The sequence below is a fragment of the Leptonychotes weddellii genome, chromosome 4 (genome assembly GCF_054177405.1).
Source record: "Leptonychotes weddellii isolate Sample4059 chromosome 4, ASM5417740v2, whole genome shotgun sequence".
In the NCBI taxonomy this organism is placed as follows: Eukaryota; Metazoa; Chordata; class Mammalia; order Carnivora; family Phocidae; genus Leptonychotes; species Leptonychotes weddellii.
Window position 1 is genome coordinate 46368826 of NC_138372.1, and position 6389 is coordinate 46375214.

Here is a 6389-nt window from a genome sequence, read left to right on the forward strand (position 1 = left end):
GGATGAAAGTAATCACTAAAGTCCTGAGGGTTCTAAGGAGAGAAGGGAAAAGAAGAAGAGTTGAGGATGAAACCTTTTTTTAATTAAGTTTTTAATTTTAATTCCAGTATAGTTAATATACAGTGTTATGTTAGTTTCAGGTGTACAATATAGTGATTCCACAGTCCATATAACACCCGGTGCTCATCACATCGGTGCCCTCCTTAATCCCCATCATGTATTTCACCCATCCCCTCGCCCACCTCCCCTCTGGTGACCAGCAGTTCTCTAAAGTGAAGGGTCTGTTTCTTGGTTTGTCTCTCTCTCTCTTTCTTACCCCTTTGCTCATTTGTTGTGTTTCTTACATTCCACATATGAGTGAAATCATATAGTATTTGTCTTTCTTTGACTTCTTTCACTTAGCATTATACTCTCTAGCTCCATCCATGTTGTTGCAAATGGCAAGATCTCATTCTTTTTTATGGCTGAGTAATATTCCTATATATATATATGTGTGTGTGTGTGTGTGTGTGTGTGTATGTATGTATGTATGTATCTCACATCTTCTTTATCCATTCATCTTTCGATGGATCTTGGGCTGCTTCCATAATTTGGCTATTGTAGATAATGCTGCTATAAACATCGGGGTGCATGCGTCCCTTTGAATTCGTGGTTTTGTATTTTTTAGGTAAATACCCTCTAGTGCAGTTACTGGATCTTTTTTTTTTTTAATTTTTTTTTTTTAAGATTTAATTTAATTTATTTATTTGAGAGAGAGAATGAGAGAGAGAGAGAGAGAGCATGAGAGGGGGAGGGTCAGAGGGAGAAGCAGACACCCTGCTGAGCAGGGAGCCCGCTGCGGGACTCGATCCAGGGACTCCAGGATCATGACCTGAGCCGAAGGCAGTCGCTTAACCAACTGAGCCACCCAGGCGCCCGCAGTTACTGGATCTTAAGGTAGTTCTATTTTTAACTTTTTGAGGAACCTCCATACGGTTTTCCACGGTGGCCGCACCAGTTAGCCTTCTCACCAACAGTGAGGGTTCCATTTCTCCACATCCGCGCCAACACTTGTGTCTTCTGTTGTTGATTTTAGCCATTCTGACAGGTGTGAGGCGATAACTCATAGTTTTGATTTGCATTTCCCTGATGGTAAGTGATGTCAAGCATCTTTTCATGTTTGTGCTGGCCAGAGGATGAAACCTTTTAAAAGGACTTAAAAAAGGAGGAGCCTGAGGGAGAGGCCATGGGGGTAGCAGGTGTTAGCTCCTGGGGGGTGTTTCGCTGAAGACCCCTGCGGCACTCTGGCACACCGCCTAATCTGCCCGCGTTCTTCACCCCTCCCTCCCCAGTCACGCAGCCTCGCCAGGCTGGCTTTAGGTGGTGCAAGGGGCCCGCTGCCACTCTCCCTGCTCCCTGGCTCCTTCTTCTGCTGCTGGGAGCTGGCAGCAGCTGGAGAAAGGAACGGTGCCCGGGGCGTGAAGGGGGAAGGAGGCGGTGGGGAAGGGGATCCGGCCGCCATGGACAGCTAGATGTTCACCAAGGAGCTGCACCAGTGGGTCAAGCAGCTGAACGATTATAAACAGCTTAACGAGAACCAAGTGCAGTGAGGTGCAAAAAGGTTAAGGAAATTTTAACAAAAGAATCAAAAGTGCAAGAGGTTCGTTGTCCTGTTACCCTGTGTGGAGATGTGCATGGTCAGTTCCATGATCTGATGGAATTCTTTAGAACTGGTGGAAAATCACCAAGTACAAACTATCTATTCACAGGTGCCTATGTAGATAAGCTATACCCCGTGGAGAGTGTGACTCTTCTTGTGGTCTTAAAGGTGTGTTACCTAGAATACATTACAATATTGAGAGGAAACCATGAAAGCCGACAAGTTACCCAAGCATATGGCTTTTATGATGAAAGTCTACGAAAGTATGGAAATGCCAAAGTGTGGAAATATTTTACAGATCTATTTGATTATCTTCCACTTACAGCTTTAGTAGATGGACCGATATTCGACCTCCATGGTGGCCTCTCTCCGTTCCTAGTTACACTGGATCATATAAGCGCCTTGAATCATTTACAAGAAGTTCCACAGGAGGGCCCATGGTGTGATCTGTAGTGGTCAGATCCAGATGATCGCGGTCAGTGGAATATTTCACCACCTAGTGCTGGCTATACATTTGGACAAGACATTTCTGAAACATGTAACCATGCCAGTGGTCTCAGCCTGATTTCTCGAGCTCACTAACTTGTCATGGAGGAATACAGTTGGTGTCATGATCAGAATGTGGTTACAATTTTTAAAAGTGCACCCAATTACTTACTGTTACTGTTGTGGGAATCAGGGTGCTATCATGGAATATTAGATGACACTTTAAAATACTCCTTCCCTCAGTTTGACCCAGCACCTTGTGGTGGAGAGCCTCATATTACCTGGTGCAGACTACTTCCTGTAAATTCCTCCTGGGAAAAACCTGCCTTTGTATATGGAAATATACCCAGCTTTTTAAAGTGCATATATATATATGTATTTAAAAACAAAACCAAAAAAGCAACAGTAATCTATGTATTTCTTTAACAAGCGGGGATCTGTCTTGGCATTAAACCATATCGTGGACCAAAATGGGCCATACTAATGATAAGCATGTAGCACAATTTGAGACTGAAATTTAGTACAATACTGTGTTCTAGATTGGTCAGCCTTTTTTTTTTTAAAGACTTTATTTATTTATTTGACAGAGAGAGACACAGTAAGAGAGGGAACACAGCAGAGGGAGTGGGAGAGGGAGAAGCAGGCTTCTCATAGAGCAGGGAGCCCGATGTAGGGCTCGATCCCAGGACCCTGGGACCATGACCTGAGCCGAAGGCAGATGCTTAACGACTGAGCCACCCAGGCACCCTAGATGGGTCAGTCTTAATGGTTTGCCTGCTGTATTTGTAGTAACCATTTTCCTCTGGACTGTTAAACAAAAAAAGTCACTAACTCCTTCATCTCGTTTTGCATTTATTTGGGAAATTAGTGTTTAACTGGCATGGATTGATAGAGTTGGAGTTTTATTCTTAAGAAAAATTCACAAGCTACCTTCCACTTAATCCCTTATCCTTCATTTTATTGAAATGTATAGTTAAATTAACTGAAGAAAAGATTCTGGGGAGTATGTTGTTACAACATGTAAAAAGGTTTCCCTTCATTTAAACCAAATTACTGTTTTATGTTGGTCTGCATATTTCTGTATATTTGTCATGACAGTGCTTGTTTCCTATTTGGTGTACTGAGCAAATCAACTTTCCATTTTAAACAAAAACAAAAATAAACAAGAAGTCCTAGAAGCCAGAGGCCAGAGCTGCAGTGTGCGGAGGAATGAAAGAATACTTACCTCATTCCCAAGTCTACATTTTTTTTTTAAGGAGACTTTTTTACATAATCTTTATTTATTTATTTATTTTTAATTTTTTAAAGATTTTTTTTATATATTTGTCAGAGAGAGAGAGTGAGAGAGCGCACAAGCAGGGAGAGCGGCAGAGGGAGAAGCAGACTCCCCACTGAGCAGGGAGCCCGATGTGGGGCTCGATCCCAAGACCCTGGGATCATGACCTGAGCCGAAGGCAGCTGTGTAACCAACTGAGCCACCCAGGTATCCCAAGTCTACATTTTTTTTTTTTTAAAGATTTTATTTATTTATTCATGAGAGTCAGAGAGAGAGAGAGGCAGAGGGAGAAGCAGGCTCCCAAGGAGCAGGGAGCCCGATGCGGGACTCAATCCCAGGACGCCGGGATCACGACCTGAGCCGAAGGCAGACGCCCAACCATCTGAGCCACCCAGGCACCCAACATTTTTTTTTTTTTAAAGTAAACTCCATCCAACGTGAGGTTTGAACTCACAACCCGGAGATCAAGAGTTGCATACTCTACTGGCTAAGCCAGCCAGGAGCCCCAAATATTTACTTTCTTTTTTTTAAGTAGCCCTTCATTCCCAATTCTAAATGAATAAATGAGTGTTAAGAGCAGCACTTGATGGGATGTGGTTCCAGAAAGAATGGGCTCTTCACTCTTTCAGATCTTTTTATTTTATTCACAATTAACAAATGAGATGAGAGGATTGTTGATGTGGCTGAGACAGGGATGTCAGATCTCACCTCACCTCGTTGGGTAGCATGCACCAGTGGAAAATTTTCAACTGTTACCTTCTTTTGGATAATAGACTGTCAAAGAGAGGTCAACTGGATAAAACAAAACAAAAAAAACAGGGAATGCTTCCTTCATTTGCTACAAATTTCCTTTAAACAGAGGAGACTACCTCTGTTTTGGTCTTTCTCCATCTAGGGTATTGAAAATAGTGTTCAATTTACAAAGATTCTGGATATGCTAAGCTTTTCCATGAAATGCTGTGTGAAAAAAGGCTCTACAGGTCCTCAGTTAAATGTTAGTCATCCCCCACCTCCCACTCCCAGTAAGTTTCTAGGCAAATCAGGCCTGGTGTTCCATCCCAAGGAGTTAATGTTCTTCCTGTTTAGAAATTAGATTAGGCCTTCTTGTCTGGGCCAGATGCATCCGTGTCTCCCAAGCAGAAGCTGTATGCTCCCCGCATTGCTTGACCTTTCTAATATGCATCAGCATTCATCCCCGCTGGGCTTGCTCATCTTGCCCTATGTCTGCTACAGAATAATCACTTTGGAAGCTGCAGGGCCGGCCTCCTGCTTCCGGACTGCACCCAGACCAGGAGGGGCGTGGAGAAGGTCACAGGTGCAGTCATATGTGAGTAGCCCACTGGCAAATGCCCACACAAAGCATGGTAGGCTCTGGGTGAAAAGATTTTAAGCACTTATTCTAGCCTAACTGAGTCAAGGCTAAGCCAGTGTCAGAGGGAGAGGGAAGGTGGAGGAGAAAGACCAAATGGCTTCCCATAGGACCACTGACTAAAAATCAGTGTCAGTCGAACAGATGGCATTCTTGTGTCATGAGGGACGGGAGTTTTCTGTTGCAGGATTATTTGATAGCATCGTGATGAGAAACTCATAGGTGTCTGGGCCCATCAGCCATGAACCTCCCAGCTCTCTCCTCCTTCGGGTGGGCCTCCTGACTCGTGAGAGCTGAAACCATCTACACCCACACAGCTGCTCTCGGCATTACCATGACTGCCTGTTCCACTGTCTTCATCAACGTAAGGTGACTATTTCAGGAAACGGGCCCAGAAGATAAAAGTTGAAATAACTTGAGATAGCAGAAAATACCAAATGACAAACTTAATCCCCAAGACTTTTTGAACCCCTTGCCTTAAAGATGCTCCCCTTGCTGTGGGCACCAATCTGAAACTATTATAGTGTGATCCTTAACCAAATCCTAATCAAATCCTTGATTAAAAAATTGCTGAACTGCCTTAACTCCGAAACCTCCTAGGACTCCCACTTTGCTCTTCCCTCTCTAAGATGCTAGGAAGACTGAGTCTTACCGAGAGGGGGAACTCAGCAATGTCTTAACATGTTGTTCTGGTGGTACTTTGGGGAAGGCAGCATGTAACAGTCTCATCTGTCATCTCAGCCTCTCCCCAAGTTCTGGAACTCATTCTGACTTTGGACAAAGGGGATTTGGGTTAGAGGGATTCTGGTCCAGGAGGACAAAGACCTTGGTCTTATGTTCAACATATATGGTCCTAGGTGATCCAGCCTGGGCCTACATATTAATTCAACTTATTATTGTCTACTCTTTGTCAGGTCAGAAGCTAGGCAATGGGAATTAAAAGCTGAAGAAATATGAAGTCTCCCTGCTTATCCTCAGTCCATAGCTTAATGGGGAAGAGTTATTTTTATTATTATTATTTTTTTTAAAGATTTTATTTATTTATTTGAGAGAGAGAATGAGATAGAGAACATGAGAGGGGGGAGGGTCAGAGAGAGAGGCAGACTCCCTGCTGAGCAGGGAGCCCGACGTGGGACTCGATCCCAGGACCCCAGGATCATGACCTGAGCCAAAGGCAGTCGCTTAACCATCTGAGCCACCCAGGTGCCCGGGAAAAGAGATTTAAATGGATAAAATGGTGTGTGTGATGACATTATGTGGAATAGTGCTTCTGAAACAATTTGTGGTTAGGAATCATTCTCCCCCCCCCCCCCCCAGTCAATGGTAAAACAAAGAAATGAACCATACTTTAAAGAAAGCCCTGGCTAAAATGTGCCAAGAGACGGGCCTGACTTGGGAAAAGGCACTTCCTATTGCCCTCCTCTGTGGAACGGTGGCCTCTAGAAGCAGGGCTCAAATGGAGCCCTTATGAAATTACACATGGGAAACCCATTCAGACTTGAGTAGGGGCTATTTGCCCCTACTTAGAACATGCAAATGGAATTAAATAGTATGTGCAGCAGCTGAATCAAATTTTGACATCTGTTCATGAATTTGCCTTTTCTTTTTTTTTTTCTAAA

At 43.7% G+C, this 6389-nt stretch overlaps 1 pseudogene; it reads left to right on the forward strand.

Annotated features, from left to right (window-relative positions):
- Positions 1-921: 921 nt before the first annotated feature.
- Positions 922-4736, forward strand: LOC102732466 (serine/threonine-protein phosphatase 2A catalytic subunit beta isoform pseudogene; annotated as a pseudogene).
- The last annotated feature ends 1653 nt before the right edge of the window (positions 4737-6389 follow it).